This window comes from Artibeus jamaicensis, unplaced genomic scaffold (assembly GCF_021234435.1).
Source record: "Artibeus jamaicensis isolate MK-2021 breed Jamaican fruit bat unplaced genomic scaffold, CSHL_Jam_final scaffold_286, whole genome shotgun sequence".
Classification (NCBI taxonomy): domain Eukaryota; kingdom Metazoa; phylum Chordata; class Mammalia; order Chiroptera; family Phyllostomidae; genus Artibeus; species Artibeus jamaicensis.
The window spans coordinates 5,551,254-5,568,633 of record NW_026522034.1 but is presented as its reverse complement, the minus strand read 5'-3'; positions in this window follow the sequence as shown (position 1 = coordinate 5,568,633).

Here is a 17,380-nt window from a genome sequence, read left to right as displayed (position 1 = left end):
TGAAAAATTAAATTGGCCATCAGGTATAACAATGAGGATTCATTATCTTCTATGGCCAATGTTCCCAGGATAATGGTAGTTCCTAGAGTGGACAAGACGTTCCTCCCTAAAAAAGGGACGAGGTACCTTGGAACTACAAAGAAAAAAGTATGATTAAAAGTGAGATTTCTGTGCCCTGGCTGGTGTGGTTCAGTGGATTGTGTGCCAGCCTGTGAACCAAAGGGTCACCGGTTCCAATCCCAGTCAGGGCACATGCCTGGGTTGCAGGCCAGGTGCCTGGTTGGGGGCGTGTGAGAGGCAACCACACCTTGATGTCTTTCTCCTTCTTTGTCTCCCTCCCTTCCCCTCTCTCTAAAAATAAATAAATAAAGTATTTTTAAGTGAGATTTCTGAGGCTGTGCTGCCCGGCTGTGATCAAACAGGTTTGGGGAGAAAGTGGTCCAGATGAGTAAATCAGAGCAGATTAAGCAGTCCCCTGTCTAATAAAAATCTAATAACTTACCTGCCATGTCAAGAGCTACTCAAACAGAAAACTGTATTTGAACAACAATTGAATAAAAAAAATAAAGACAGAAAGAAAGAAAGAAAGAAAGAAAAGAAAAGAAAAAAAAAGAGTTACTCGAAGCTCCTCTGGCATGATGGTCAGATGGTCGGTGGGGATGATGGGAGGCCTCAGACACTGTCAATTCTTTGGTGTTTGGACCATCGTTGGTTTAGAGGTACTAGGTTCTCTTTGGAGCCTAGGACACTCATTCTTCCAATGACTCTTCTCACAGAGGGGACATGGTCCTCAAGGCAGTCGAGCCAGAGTCAGTTGTGGGCACTCCCTCTTCCAGGTCCCTTCTTGTCCACAGAAATAGTGTTGCCCCTTTGATGTCTGTTGTCGTCTGGGGACTGGGTAACCCTGAGGTGCCTAGGACTTAAAGCTACGGCTAACAGGTGAGATTTTTGTTTCCATGGGTGATATTTTGTTCCCCTTGTGCCTTGTCTTGGTTGTTAAAAAACATTGAAAGCAGTCCATACCAGTTGCTCAGCAGTGATTGGGGTCCCAAGGCTAGTTTTTATAACTTTCTCCTGGTATTTGGGGCTGCTTGCTGGATAAAAGTGCAGGGCCCTCAGCAGACTCAGGGTCAATGTTTGTGTATTTTCATAAAGCTGCTGTTAATTGCTGTGAAAAAGGGTGGGGTTTTCAATTTTTTTCTGAGTACCTTCTCTTTATCATAATTATCATGATTAACATGCTTAACAGTGCATCTTTTCATCCCCTCTATGAGGCAATTAATTATGTGGAACCAGCATCTCTTCCCTCTTGTCCTTCTATCTGACCCAGTTTGACAGGCCCAGTTAGGGTTCTGCTCTGGGATTGAATCTCTCCCTGGTCAATATATGCAATGTAGAGCATGATGACTAGCTAATTCATCAGCACAGGCTCTGTTATGCACTGCTTTTCATCTATAGGGCAGCAGTGGGGGAGAACAATATGTAAATTACTCCAAGTTAGGTTATAAGTCAGTGTCAAGTGACTAAAACCCTATGTGAATTTACCAGGATCCTCAGATAACTGATGGAGTTTTCCTTTACAGAGGGCCTGGTCATACATAGACAAGGGAACATGGTCCCTATAAGGCTCCCCACTTGCTGCTTCCATAAGTGATAACATGTTAGGGTTTGGGTGATAATGAGTTCTGCTTCTGGTAGTGGTAGGACTACAAGCAGGGGCAAGTGCCAGTGGTCTCTAGTGGCAGAAGGGTTATAAGGTGGCAGTTGTACTTTAGGGGATGACAGGGGAATGAGCTGGGGGACAGGCTGCTCCGCCCTCAGGATGGGTTCTATCTGCTAGGGACAGAGGTCTCTGTCTTGCTGGGACTGAAAGGGAGGTGTCTTCTAATTCATCTGACATAGACATTGTGGCAATACACACCCTAGAAGGCTTTCTTAAGTCCCTATCTTGGTAAAGAGCCATAAACATCTGAATATAAGGTATTTCACTCCACTTGCCTTCATTTTTGCAAAACAAATCTAACTGGAAAATAGCGTTATAATTCAGATATCTATTTACAGGCCAGACTTCCCCATCCCTGAGTTTGTATTGGGGCCAGACAATATTACAAAAGAAAATGTGGTGCTTATTCTTTTGATCATCTGTGGGGGCAACTTTCTCATGAGTCCCCCCAAGCACCACGGATGAGGGTGAATATGACCGAGACATGATGTGATCTGCTTGGGCAGGAGAAGTGGGCAGTGGCCAGTTTCTCAGAGGAGAAAAAGGCCCTGAGCCCCCTGCTCCAGAGCTTTTATTGGGTTGTAATACACAGGAATACAGGGCGTCAAGGATCAAACAGTAGATAACATTACAAAGAGGTCTGAGGGCTTAGTATATGAGTCAGAGTCTGTCAGGAACAGAGTTTTAGGGTTTCCTGCTCAAATCCTTATCATATGAATGAAAGCACTCTTAGCATAGCAGATTTCACAGGTTTATCAGGAAGTCTTTGTGATGCCAGATTTTTCCCCAGGACACGCTCTAGCAAGGCAAGGAGCTGCACCTCTCCCCATCAGGTATTCAGGCTTAAGGGGATTAGAGCCAGGAAGCGCTTCTCCCAGAGAACATGGGGACTCGGGCTATGTCAAAGCCAGGGGGTGAGAGTCCATTGCTCCCACTTCGTTGCAGTCCCCTGAGTCTTTTCATGAAGGCCTTCCAAATGATTGAGTCTGGCTTAGGTTGCCACCTGCTGTGAGGGGTCTTTCCCGTTATTGACTTCCGACCAAGCTTTGGGGGCAGGGAGAGGAAACTGAGGCAGAGTTTGCTACCAGAGACAAGCTTTGTCTCCTGTGGCTGGCACTCCAAAGGTCATCTCTCACCCTTAGCCACAAGGGGTAGAGATACAACTCCTAAAACCAGGCAGAGCGGTCTACAACAATCATCACCCTTAAATGTGGCCCAGTTGTTGAGATCTCATTCTAAAGAGGAATCTCCAGGAGTGATTTTTGCATCCCCCACTTTGTCTTTTTTTTTCAACCTGGTCAATACAGCTGATGACTGATTATGAGACCTCCAGTACCAGGATGTAGGGCCCCAGGATGAAGTGTCAGTCCAGTTAAGAGATCGGCCCCAGTGAAAAGCAGCCTGATTGACAAGAAAGGGAAATATGGAAAGGGTGCAGGAAGTGATTAGAGAGGGGGTTTAGCAAACAGTGGCCAGATAGGGGCTCTGGAGAATTTCCTAGAGGAGTATGAGTTTACCCTCTGACCAGGTATAACAAGTGCATAGTCTACGGCCATACCACTCTGAATGCAGCTGATCTTGCCTAAAGTGCATGTTGTAAGGACTAAAACCAGAAAGAGAAACCTAGTGACAGGTGTGACATGACAAGAGTAAGGTTTTCAAAGTCAGTATAATAAATGCTCCAAATAGAGGTTGAGGAGTTACAGTATGAGTCACAATAGTAGCATTGTCCAGGAGCCCCATTAATGCACCTTGAGCCAAGTCAAGTAAGTTGGGTTCCTAATAGAGGGAGGCCTATGGACATATTTACCCCAGGTTCTCTGGGCTGAATTACCAATGGTCATTGCAGTGGCCAGACACTTTGAGGTTGGGTTTACTCTGCTGAGACAGAGGACTTAACTCCACACAGGCAAAAGGTGGTGGGGGTGGGAGTGGATCAGTTAGAACATCAGGAGTGATCAGCCCCTGACTCACCAAACTCTGTCACTTAAGGATAGTCATGTGGGCAGGTTACTCTGTGTCCAGAGGGCAGACTTACCTGTGGCCTTAGTATTGGTGAGGTGTGTCTTCATGAAGGTTTTACTCTGCTGCTGACAGATTTGCCACACCAACAGGAAATGAGTGACAGAAAAGATGAACTGGAGAGTAAAGGAGAGAATACAACTCCAGGTCCCATCTAGGATGTTAAAAAGTATGTCACTGGAAAGGGACTGGGACTGAGGCAGGTCTGCCTCAGCACAGTCTGGAATGTGTAAAACATTTGCTCCTAAGTGTCTTTGGTCAGGGAAGATATGACCTTGTAGTTCATTATCTGGCTGTAGATTGCTCGACCAGTTTGTTCAGCTGTCCATCTCTGTTTCCCCATTCCACTTGCCAAAGAATTTTCCTAGCTTCTTACCAACCTGTTCCACCTCCAGTCAAAAATTCACATGTAACATTTGACTTCCAGAAAACTTTACAGTAGTCCCTTATCCCTCAATACCCATGAGGATTGGTTTCAGGATTGCCCATGATATTAAAATCCCTAGGTGTTCAAGTCCTTTATATAAAAGGGCATAGAAGAATGTATACAGTCAGCCCTTTGCATCTGCAGATTCCCAAATGCAAATCAAAAGCTGTTTTACATCCAGGGCAAAACTTGGGGATGCAGAGGGTTGACTATGTATTTTTTTTTGGAAAAAAATATGCATATAAGTGAACTTGAGTAGTTCAAACCTGTGTTGTTCAAGAGTCAACTGTACCAACTTCCAGCCAAGATGGAAGCATAGGCAGATACACTTTGCCTCTCTCCACAACCAAAAGAAGGACAACAACAAAATAAAAACAAAAAATAACCAGGCCTGCCAGGAAATTGAACTGTATGGAAGTCTGACAATGAAGGAGTTAAAGAAGAAACATTCATCTAGACTGGCAGGAGGGGTCGAGACTGGCAGCTGGGATGTAGAAGACTTGTGGCAAGGTGGGGGTGGAGGACTGGGGTGGGCGAGGCAGTGGCTGGTGGACCTGGTGAGGTGGCAGCTGGTGGACTGGGTGGTCCCACATTTGCATGCAGATAAACCAGAAGGAACAACTGGGGAGCAAGATGAACCATGTAACCCATGGTTCCAGGGTGGGGAAATAAGGCCTCAAAACCTCTGGCTATAAGAACCTGTGGAGGTTGAGGAGGTGGGAGAAATTCCCAACCCCACAAGACAGTTCATTGGAGAGACCCACAGGATCCTATAATGTACATAAACTCACCCACCTGGAAATCAGCACCAGAATGGCCCAAGTTGCTTATGGATAGTGGGGGAAGTGACTGAAAGCCATGTGAGAGCCCAGCAAGTGGCATTGTTCCCTCTGGGGGATCCCTCCCCCACCTAGAGTGCCACAACTCAGCAAGGTGAGTTGCCCTGCCCTGGTGAATACCTAAACTCCACCCCTTATTACATAACAGGCCAGAGGAGGCCAACAATATGGTCCAAATGAACAGATCAAAGCTTCAAAAATAGAACTAAGTGATGAAGAGATAGCCAACTGATCAGATGAAGAGTTCAAAACACTGGTAATCAGGATGCTCACAGAAATGGTTGAGTATGGTCATAAAACAGAGGAGGAAGTGAAGACTATGCAAAGTGAAATAATGAAAACTATACCGGGAACCAACAGTAAAAGGAAGGAAACCAGGACTTGAATCAACAATTTGCATCAGGAGGAAGGAATAAACATTCAACATTTAACCAGAGAAGAATGAAGGAGCAAGAATTTTTTTAAAAATGAGGAGAGGCTTAGGAACCTCTGGGACAACTTTAAACTTTCCAGCATCTGAATCATAGGGGTGCCAGAAGGAGAAGAGCAAGAAATTGGACACTTATGTGAAAAAATAATGAAGGAGAACTTCTCCAATCTGGTGAAGGAAATAGACTTTCAGGAAGTCCAGGGGAAGTTCAGGAAGTCCTTTCAGGAAGTTCAGACTTTCAGAGAGTCCCAAAGAAATTGGACCCAAGGAAGCACACACCAAGGCACATGATAATTATATTACTCAAGACTAAAAATAAGAAGAGAATCATCAAAGCAGCAAGAGGAAAGGAGTTACCTACAAAGGAGTTCCCATAAGACTATGAGTCGATTTCTCAGAAGAAACCTTGCAGGCAAGAAGAGGCTGGAAAGAAGTATTTGAAGTCATGAAAGGCAAGGACTCATATCCAAAATTAGCTCTATCTAGCAAAGCTTTCATTTAGAATGAAAGAGCAGGTAAAGCACGTCCTAGATAAGGTAAAGTTAAAGGAGTTCATCATCACTAAGCCCTTATTATATGAAATGTTAAAGGGACTTATCTAAGATAAAGATGATGATCAAAAATATGAAAAGTAAAATGACAACTCACAACTATCAACAACTGAATCTAAAACAAAAAAAAAACTAACTAAGCAAACAACTAGAACAGGAACAGAATCACAGAAGTGGAGGTCACAGAGAGGGTTATCAGCAGGGAGGTGGAAGGGGAGAATGGGGAAAAAGATACAGGGAATAAAGAGCATAAATGATAGGTACAAAATAGACAGGGGGAGGTTAAGAATACAGGGGGAGGTCAGAAATGGAGAAAGCAAAGAACTTGTATGTATGACCCATGGATATAAACTAGGGGGGAGGAATGCTGCCAGCATGGGGAATACAGGGTGGAGGGGAAGAAAGGGGAGAAAAAAATGGAACAACTGTAATAGTATAATCAATACTATTATTGATTATAGAAAAAAGAAGAGTCAACTGTATGTGTAAAGTAACCAGCAGAGTACCTGGGACTGGGAAGAATAGCAGGTTCTCAAATGACATTTTGTTCCATGTTGTTTCATTATAACATTGATGAGGGAAAATAATTTTTACTCCCAATCAGGCCACTCACTATCTATGTGTAGTTGGAACATTCTTCCCTTTGTCTGTCTGGGTTTTCTCCAGAAATTCTGGTTTCCTTCCACATTCCAAAGATGTGCATACACAGTGAACTGGCTTGTGTCCATTGCCTCAGTCTGAGTGTGGGTGCACGTGAATGCCTTTGCCACAGAAAGGTGTCCTGTCCACAGTGGGTCCTATCTTGTACCCTGAGGAGCTGGGAGAGGCTCCAGCCCCTCCTCAACTCTGAGCTGGAACAAGTGGGTTAAATAATCATTCTGTTACTTATTTTCATTCATCTTTCTTAAATGTATATATAGCTCACATTTATATCAATGTCTAATATTAGACATTGTGTTTGGGGTCTTTATTTAGAAGTTGGGTGTTTGGGGTCTTTATTTAGAAGTTGGATAATGGTTTGTGACCAAAGATATACCATAGGAACTTAATTCTTGTTTATGTAAATTAGACTGTGATAAAAGTGGTTTTCTTATATGTTTTTTAAAAGATATTTATTTATTTATTTTTAGAGGAAAAGGGAAAAAGAGAGGAGGAGAAATATCAATGTATGTTTGATATTGCATCCCCTCTTGTGCGTCCCCTGCTGGGAACTGGCCTACAACCCAGGCATGTGCCCTGAATGGGGATCGAACCTCGGTCCTTTGGTTCACAGGCTCTTATATGTTGTTTAGCTTAAAATGACAGTTTTTAAGAACCTATTGATGACATTAAGTGAGGACTTACTGTAGTTCACAAATGAAAGTTATAACTGGTTAATATGGTCACTAACCTTAGATATGGTCGGACTATCTTCATCTGTATGAAATGGGTGTCTTGGCACCTACATGCCCCTCTTTTCCATTGGCACTGACAGGGCAAGGCTTATCTTTGATCTACCTTCTTCCTCACTCTCTCTCTCTAGCTGGACACAGCACACACAGGAAGGCTTTGGCCTTGAGTGATAACATGCCATCTCTATCCCTCCTGAACCAGCCTCAGTCATAATTTCCCCAATGATGTTTTTACATTAGGGATGTAATCCCTAATTACATCAGCTTCTCCTTTCTGACTCCCTCTCCTTTTTGATGCCTGCTCTTCTCCCCTTGCCACTCAGTGTGGGACACAACACTGTCTCAGTATTAGTTTGTTATACCCATTGCTTATAATACCTGAAAAATTGAGGGATATAAAATAACAGGACTTACAGCCTTAGTCTCAGAGGGCAGAAGTTCAGAGGGTTTGGGAAAGGCATTGGTTCTGTTACCTAAAGCAACTCACCAGCAAGGGCCGCACAACAGCTTTTGAAAAGGCAGAGACCAGAGTAGCAAGACTGCTCTTTGGTTTCTGAAAGTTTCCTAGGTCTTTCCTAAGGCTCTCTGACCTTGGGGTCTCTGAGTCACCTTTATCTACAATAAATTGCTTAACTTTACCCAACACAGAGTACTACAAATTTGGTGTCTTCAGATGGGCCCTTGGAGTACCCAGCAGTCTTTCCACACTTTTGCCACCATCCCCCGTTGTGGCAAAATAGTCTTTCCAACCCCTACAGAGAAAAGAAATGCTATGGGGGAAATCTCTCAATTTTCGGCACCCTCCAAATATTGGAATCTCTCCCACTCTTTCTTTCTCAGAGGTAGAGATGTCTCCCTTCAAATCCAAGGTTAGCCCTTTCACTGTAATATGTTTATTGTTCCCTTTCCTCCCTCACTTACTCCTTTCCTTCATGGATATTCAACTTTTTCTTCTCCACTACTCTTTGATCTTAGCATATAAACTTGACCACTCACCAAACCTTCTTTAAAAGTCCAATTTTATTTAAAAAATCCAATTTTAATCCCATACACTCCTGTCTATTACACACTTTTTGTTGTCTTCAACCCAGCCTCTTGGGACATGGTCTACACCACCCTCCATCTCCACATCCTCACCTCCCATTTATTCCTTGGATCTAGTGCCCTCTGACCTCTCCCCAAAATCTCTGCTGAAAATACTTTCACTAAAGTCACAAATGACTTCCAAACTACTAAATTCACTGGGAAATTTCAGGCTTATTTGACCAATTGATGTTACTTGGCATTGTTGGCCACCCTATTCCTGCATCCGTTCCTCTGCTGGCTCCTGTAGGTTGTGCTCTCCAAGTTATTCCTGCACCTCATACAGCTTCTTCACAGCATCCTTAATAGACTCTTCTTCTGTCATTTGCTATTTAAATAGAAATTAACACTCATTTCTACCTTTATCATTCTGTTCAGTGATTGCATTAGTGCCTATCTAAAGCAGACCTTGGTAATTTGAGGGTGCCCAGAATCTGAATCCCCTTTCTATGTTACAGGTCTTGGAGGTAAGCAGGGCCCATCCTCCATGACTGACATCAAAAAGGTTTGGTCTTTTCTTTCCCAGCTTTTTGGCAACTAAAACAGAGGCACATGATCTAGTCCTGGCCAAGTAGTCCCCAGAAATGTAGATCCTGGAATAAGTTGATTTAGAGCACAAGAAAAATAGATAATTCATTCTGGTGACAGTGGCCACAGTAGGGTCAGCTTTATCCCATGCTAGGGGGCTGTAGTGGTGTGGATACAGGTCATGGTGACACTCAATGTCTAGTGACGAGGATAGTGGCAGTATTGTCAGTAGGCTCTCTCTGGCATCTGATTTTGGCTTTTGCTCTGGTTGATTGGCTTCCCATCGTTCCTGCTTGTTTTCTAAGCTTGTGTTTCCTGCTTGGCAATCCCATGTCCCACCCAATGTCCTTTTAACAAATGGCTTTTCTGTTTAAATCAGCCCATGTGACCACTGGCTGTAAGTTACTAGGACTCCCAAATCTATATCCCTACCCTTTATCTCTTGAGTTTCAAGTTGCCTTTTGGATAATTTGCCTTTTAAGAAAACACTATTTGTATGCCTCACAGGCAAACTTCTCTCCTTTTTAAAAAAAAAATTTTTATTGACTATACCATTACAGTTGTTCTATTTCTCTCCCTTCATTCCCCTCGACCCTGTACACCCCTCCCCCACCATTCCCCCCTTTAGTTTATGACCACGTGTCTCAAGTTTAGATTCTATATTTCCCCTACTATTCTTGCCCTCCCCCCTATCTATTTTCTACCTACCATCTATGCTACTTATTTTCTGTACCTTCTCCCCCCTTTTCCTTCTCCCACTCCCCTGTTGCTAACCCTCCAGGTGATCTTCATTTCTATGGTTCTGCTCCTGATTTAGCTATCCTCTTAGTTTGCTTTTGTTTTAGGTGTGGTTGTTAATAACTGTGAGTTTGCTGTTTTTTCACTGTTCATCTTTTTTATCTTCTTTTTCTTAGGTAAGTCCCTTTAACATTTCATATAATAAGGGCTTGGTGGTGATGAACTCCTTTAACTTGACCTTATCTGAGAAGCACTTTATCTGCCCTTCCATTCTAAATGAAAGCTTTGCTGGATAGAGCAATCTTGGTTGTAGGTCTTTGGATTTCATGACTTGGAATACTTCTTTCCAGCCCCTTCTTGCCTGTAAGGTCTCTTTTGAGAAATCCACTGACAGTCTGATGGAAATTCCTTTGTAGGTGACTGTCCCCTTATCTCTTGCTGCTTCTAGGATTCTCTTCTTCATTTTTATCTTGGGTAATGTAATGATGATGTGCCTTGGTGTGTTGCTTCTTGGATCAAACTTCTTTGGGACTCTCTGAGCTTTCTGGATTTCCTGGAAGTCTATTTCCTTCACCAGATTGGGGAAGTTCTCCCTTATTATTTGTTCAAATAAGTTTTCCACTGGTGGCTTTTCCTCTTCCCCTTCTGGTACCCCTATAATTCAGATGTTGGGACGTTTAAAGATGTCCTGGAGGTTCCTAAGTCTCTCCTCATTTTTTTTTTGAATTCTTGTTTCTTCATCCTTTTCTCTTTGGTCATTTTTTTCTTCCTTCTGGTCCGCTCCCTTGATTTGAGTCCCAGTTTCCTTTCCATTACTATTGGTTTCCTGTGCATTTTCCTTCATTCCAATTAGTTTAGCCTTCATATGTTCCTCTAATTTGTGACTAAAATCAACCAGTTCTGCGAGCATCCTGATCACCAGTGTTTTAAACTGTGCATCTGAAAGTTTGGCTATTTCTTTGTTGCTTAGAGTTATTGGCTCTGGGGCTTTGAGCTGTTCTTCTTGAGCCATAATGTTTTGCTCTGTTCACGCCTGTTAGGTATGAGGAGCGGAGCCTTAAGTGTTCACCAGGATGGGGCCACCCAGGTCGCTGGTTTGTGATGCTGTATGTGGGGGCGGGGTCAGAGAGGGACAATAGTGGTCCCCTCTGTCGCTTCCCGCTGCTGGGTCCTGCGCGGTCTTTCTCAGTCTCACTGCTCACTCCTTCACTGGCTATCTGCATGCAAATGTGTGACTACGGTCAGCCCCCAGTGGGTCCACCGCCTTTCACCCTCAGTGGGTCCGCCGGCTACTCCACACCTGGGATCTGCCCACTGCCTGCACGCCTGAGTCATGTGCCCGGGTTGGTCCAGTAGATCTTTCCTGCCCAACCCCGCTCTGCTGCTGGCTCTGCCCCTCTTACCGGTTTGGCTGAGTGGTTTGTTGTTGTCAGACTTCAGTATAGTTCAATTTTCTGTGGTTTGGCTGAGTTTTTGTTGCTAAAACTTTGTTGTTTTTAAACTTGGTTGTGAGAGAAGGCAGAGTGTTTCCACCTATGCCTCCATCTTGGCCTCGTCTCCTTCTTAATCTGCATCTCCTCCATATTCCTAGCTTGATAAATAGCACCTATGACTTGTTCAGTCTGAATCCTGACAGGGAAGCATCTTAGACTTCTTCTGCCCTCATTTAAAATGAACCAATTTTACCTCATAAACATCTTAAGTTTTACCTCTTTATACATTTCAAATCAACTCCTCCTTTATATTCCTAAGTCTCTGCACCACAACCATTGTTTGAGCCTCCAAACTAGACCCCTTGTCCCACTATCTACCCCTCTGACCTAGTCTCTACTTAGCTGCCCGAGGGAATCTTTCTAAAACCCTAAAGTAATCATGTCACTACTCTATGAAAATCCTTCCATGGCTCCCTACTGCCCCTAGGATAAAACTTTTGCCCTTTTCTTTGGAACTGCCTCCTACTTGACTTTTACCACTTACTCACTTGCATCCTGTTCTCCATGCAGGAAAAATTACATGTTTTCCCGGACCATCCAGTACACATTTTCATACTCCATTGTGCTTGGAGGGCCCAACAGTCACAATGCCACCTTTGACCCTCCCCCTTCCATTCCACAGAGATGGGTACCTGAGCCATCAGGCCAAGCAGGGGACTCCATCACCCTGACAAAAGTGATGTTTATATATAAGTTTGTGACCTAAGTGGAGCCAATCACAGTCTTCCCCTCAAAGCACTTTCTCACCCTTTCTCTCTTGGAGAAAATGTGTCTACAGCAGGAGCAAGGCACAAAGTATAGCAGAGCCCTCTTTGGGCCTTGAATTCAGCCCTACCTGAGTCAATAATACCACTACCCAGTTCCCTTCTTGCTTAAGCTAGTTTGTGTTGGTCCTATCATTTATAATTAAACCAGCTCTCATACACAAATGGGAGGGAGTATGCAAACAACAGACTCCAGAATATGGAATTGTCAGAACTGAAGTGAAATAGAGTCACTGGGAACCTGATGACCCTTGGCTGAGAATTTGAAAATCCTTGTTATCGGGTATCAAGTCAGCTGGTTAAGTGATCTATTTTATCTTGAGATTTGGGTCATGCATCCACCCTAGATATTTCAGTAACAACACCGAGAAGATGTCTGGATGTTGGAGTACACTGGCCTCTTCTCAAGATTTTCAATAAGGTTCTGTAGTTTAGCTTTCTTCCATACTGGCAGAACCAGTATTATACACAGCTTTGTTTAGAGTTGCCTTTTCTACCAGTGTCTAGCAAACTAGACTGGCAAGGGTCTGATAATCATGTGTCTCATAGATAATAGAAGCCAGTCCCTCTTCTTCCAGCTCAAGTGAGTGAAAACAAAGGCACAGAGGTAGGACGCTCAACTGAAATACTGGTGCCTGGGAAGTTCCAGAGTAAAAGACTGATTCTCCAAGCTACACCTGAATGCTTATTTTTTTCTCCCAAATTAAATAGTATTTCTTTCACTCAGCATTCAGACCATGCCAAGGGTTTTGGTGTCTGGGAACTTGGCTGTGAATCCTGTGGGTCATAAACTTCATACTCATTCTTGGACTCCCAGGCCACCACCTTCTTTCTCTATCTTAGTTGGCACCCCACCTATATGCTGAGTATCCCCTCCACTTCCACATGCATAGTAGAAATGCCACACAGCAGGCCATGGGATCTGACTCCCCAAGCAGACACTCAATAAGGCAGTGATGCAATTCAGAGGTGCAATGGAGTTAGCACTCTGTGGGGTGCACGTTGGCCAATGGAAAACAGGAGACAAGAAGGGAATGGATTGATAAATTTCCTCTCAATTTTCTTCTTGGTGAACTGCTCCAAGGTGTGGTTTCTCCTTGCAGACACCTCGTGCTTAGCAAACAATGCTGGCAGATGACCTTCTTTCTCCTCCTGGTTCATGTAAAGCAGTGGCCAGCACAGTAGTTCCTTTTCTTATATTCCTTTCCATCCTTCCTAGACTCACATTTTCTTCTCCCCATTCACCATCCTGGGCTTTCATCTTCCCCAAAAAAGTTTGAGCACTTTAATCCTCATTCTAAAGTCTGATTTCTAGAGTGCTTAGGTTAAGACACAGGGCTACCATCAAAGCCCAACATTGGTGTCAATAGTAACAAGAAGGTCCTGAGGACAAACTGATCTTTCCTGCTTAAAAACAGAGACTGTTATTAACCAGTCACCCCAATAAATTTAATTAAAGGAAAAAACAGGGAACCTAGCTCAGACTGCTGGCTTTCTGTAAGGGACCTGGTGCCAAGGTTGCCGGGTCAGGCCATTTCTGGCCTGCTCTCCAGGAGAAAATGAAACTCATTTCACAGGCTGTCTTCACTATTCCCTGAATTTTCTCCTGGGAACCTAAGACTTTTCTTCGAAAAAATCAGACCTAGATTTGCAGTCTGCTCTGCCTTCTGGGTCTCTGTGCTCTTAGGCAACTAGAAGGCAGGTGGCCAGGGCCTGGAATTTCAAAGTCCCCTCTACAGATGGCCAGTCAAAGGCTCTGATCAGCCCAGTCTGCTTAGAGGCTGGAGAACATTGTGAGAGCAATTTCCGAAGCCAGGGCTGGGGAGAAAAGGAGTGGCACTTGGCACAGATTTAGTCACCTCTTTGCAGGCTACACGTGGCTCAGGCTGGAAGGATAGCTAAATAGCCTCCATTGGCTCTGAACTCCCTGAGCCCATGAGGTTGCTTTCTTTGTTGGCTCTTCCAAAGAACACAGGGCTGTGTAACATAACTGTGCAAATATACCGGCTGTGAAGGGGGGCCCAGAGTCCCAAAATAGCCTGAGTGTCTTCTGAATTTGCTCTTGTCACCATGTAGGCAGGTACAATCAGGAAAGTGGTTGCCAAAAGATTATATCCAAACTGGCAAAGGATCAAGAGAAATCCTGTGATCTCCACGTCCTTAGCACACTCTTTTGCAGAGTATTGCATGCATGTTCTATTCCACTGAGGTACAGGCCAGTCTCCAGGTCTGGTCAGAGCACACAGCCAATCCAGAGCTGCTGCCAAAGTAAGAGGTCCTATGCCAGATTAGTCCTATCTCAGACCAAAGGTCTTTTCTCACTACATTTGAGACTCCCAGACAGAGAAATTATAAAGACCCTGCTAAAGGCTGAAGACTCTGTCCAAGTTATACAAGTTCTCAGAAGGTCCCCAAATTGGGTGTCCACTGACAGACTCCCCTCAGGAGTGTTGTGGTGATGCAGCTTCAGTGTAATAATGGACCATGGCCAGAGGGTGAGGAGTGGAGCAGCCTGCAGGTTGGCCAGAATGAGTGCTTGTGTGGCTGCCCCACTCCTGTCCTAAGCATTTCCTTGGGGCGGAGGCTCAGCAGTCAGGTCAACTCAGGGATATCTGACTATCTGGTAAGACCACCAGATAGCGGTGGCATGAACTAGCCAAGTGTGAATAGGTCATCTTTCTCTGGGGGCATTGAGCAGACAGACCATTATGGAAACCATGAAGTTAAGGGGGGAAGGAAATGGGCAAAGTGTGTCCTGTTGCTAAGAGACAGAAATTCCAAGGGCCAGATCCAGACTCAAGGACAAAGAGTCAGCAAGATTCTTGATGATGGTTCTTAGCCCACAGAGAGCCCAAGAATCAAATCAATCAGTTTGAAAGAAATTGTATCACCAGAAAATTCTCATGCCTGGGAAATAGGGATCTGGAAATGTATAATCTCTAATGCAATCTTTGGGTCCCCAAATCATGTCCAGAGGAAGAGGGAGACTTCAATTCCAGAAGAGGCATCCCCTCTGGGATGTCCATAAAAGACAATAGATAAAGAATCAAATAAAAGGACCAAGAACAATCAGTTTTGTTGAACAAGAAACTCTCTCCACTGTCTAGAAGGATATGCTGTGTGCTACAGATTAGTGACCATTGTTTTCTCTTCTCCCCTATTCCAAAGGGAAGGTTTTTCTTCTTTAAAACTTGTTATCCTATTTTCTGCCAGTATTTCATATTGCTTATGCAGGGGTAGCTAAATGTATCTTTTAGCCACAGATGACAAAATCATAAGAAGTTATACCCAGACCTGAACAAGAATTGCACAGCACGATGGGACACTGGACTGAAGGTTCAGTAAAGCAGCTGGACATGGTTTTGTTTTGTCTTCCATTGGAAAGTGGGTCTATTTATTTATTTATTTATTTATTTATTTTATTTTTATAGGGGGAGTTAGGAAGAGAGGGATACATTGATATGAGAGAGAAGCATCGATTAGTTGCCTTGTGTATATGCCCTGACCAGGGAACAAACCAGCAACCCAGGCATGTGCCTTGACCGGGAATTGAACTGGCAACCTTTTGGTTTTCAGGACAATGTCCAACAAACTGAGCTGCATGGGCTGGTGCAGTGGGTGTGTTTTGTTATTATTGGGCCTAGGATCATTATTGCATTGTTAGTCAAGCACCCTTGAAATTGATATTTGGCAAGAAAAGTATAGGTGGATGCTGAGCAATAAAGGGGTGGAATACTAAATGCATATGGCTTTCCTGCCTATCATCTCTTCCTTTGGGAACACATTTCTCCCCTTCATGCAGTTTTGGTGAAGTTGTCAATTATAGTGGTTGTCCTTCTACCCTAGAGGTAAGCACATGTCCATTCTGGCCAAAGTTCTTCCTAGGACTTTACAGCTGAAACCAGTGAGGCCAAGCCAAGAGATGGAACATCATCATTTGAACCCCTAGGTCCAGCCATGCCAGAAGGCAGATACATCCTTTGATTTACCACTTATATATGTCAACTAATTTCCTATTGGCTTAAACATATTTGAGTTGGGTTTTCGACACTTGCAGCTGAAAGGGTTCAGACTATTAGATACACACACAACAGAGACAGAAACACCATGTTGTTCAAACTCATTAGACCTTATATATTATTATATGGAATTATTATATGGAAGACTTATGTCTTCCATGATCCTATGGGAGCCAGCAAACTTTTTACCTGAAGGGTCAGATAAATATTTTAGGGTTTGTGGGCCACATATGGTCTCTGTCTCAAATTCCTTTTTATTTTTACATTTTTTAAAAAGGTGAAAACAATGGTTAGTTTGTAGATCATACAAAACCAGGCTGCAGGCCAGATCTGCCTGCAGGCCCTATACAGTTTGCTGACCTTTGGTTCAAACCTCAGTAGCCCCTGCAGCATTGGCACACAATTTACCGCTCCTGAACTAGGAAGCAAAATACTTCTAAATGCCATTTTGGTTCAAGTGTCTTGACACGACTTGGTAATGAGTTCAGGTAGAGTTAGGAATGGGAAGAGGGTCTTGGTGCCCACTGTCTGTCACATAATAGGCACTGAATTAAATGTAATCGTTAGTATTTCTTGGTAAAGGTAACTTACCAAAATGATACAGCTGTCCAAATGTCTTTGCTCAGATGTCCCAGTTCATCCTCAGAGACTGTTTTCCCTTCTTTTATCTCCTTCAGGAAAACTTTTTCTAATCTCCAGTCAAGTTTGAACTAGGTACTCTTCTTGGTATCACAGACCCTGTGTGGCCTTCCATTGTAACTACACTATGGGTCTGTCTTCCCTTCTAACCTTGAGTACTAAGAATGTGCCTGAGCCCCAGCTCCTAGCACAGTGCTCCACTCCTAGTGCTGATGGGGCCTCCTTACTTCTAGGTGAAATCCGTTTGAATGTGTAGGTGCTACCTATCTCCAGCAGCATCCAGGGTGGCCAGTCTAAGTGTTAGCCTTGTGCTGATGTACAGATATCCTCAATACTGGTTCTTCTATCAGTTGGAAAATTTTAGTTGATATACACCACACCTTACCTGGCAATGTTATTAGCGGGCCTATTTTTCATCCCATTCCCTCCAAAAATGAGTCAAAGACAGAGAAACAGGTAGGAACACGTTTTCTTAGAAACTGTTATGGAGGAACCCTCTGACCCCATCCCCACATTCTTTACTGTCTGATGTGCTACATGATTAGAGACCTCCAGCCTTAGCAACATCTGGCGGTCAGAGTGCCCACCATACAGCTGGGCCACAGACCAGTTTGATCCATGTCTACTGGGCAGAGCGGAAATTATCCTCCCGACAAAAATATGCACAAGGCCATGCAGGCCCAGGAAAGGCTGACAAAGGCAAGGTGAGTCGGGGTGTTCTAAGCTGAGATCT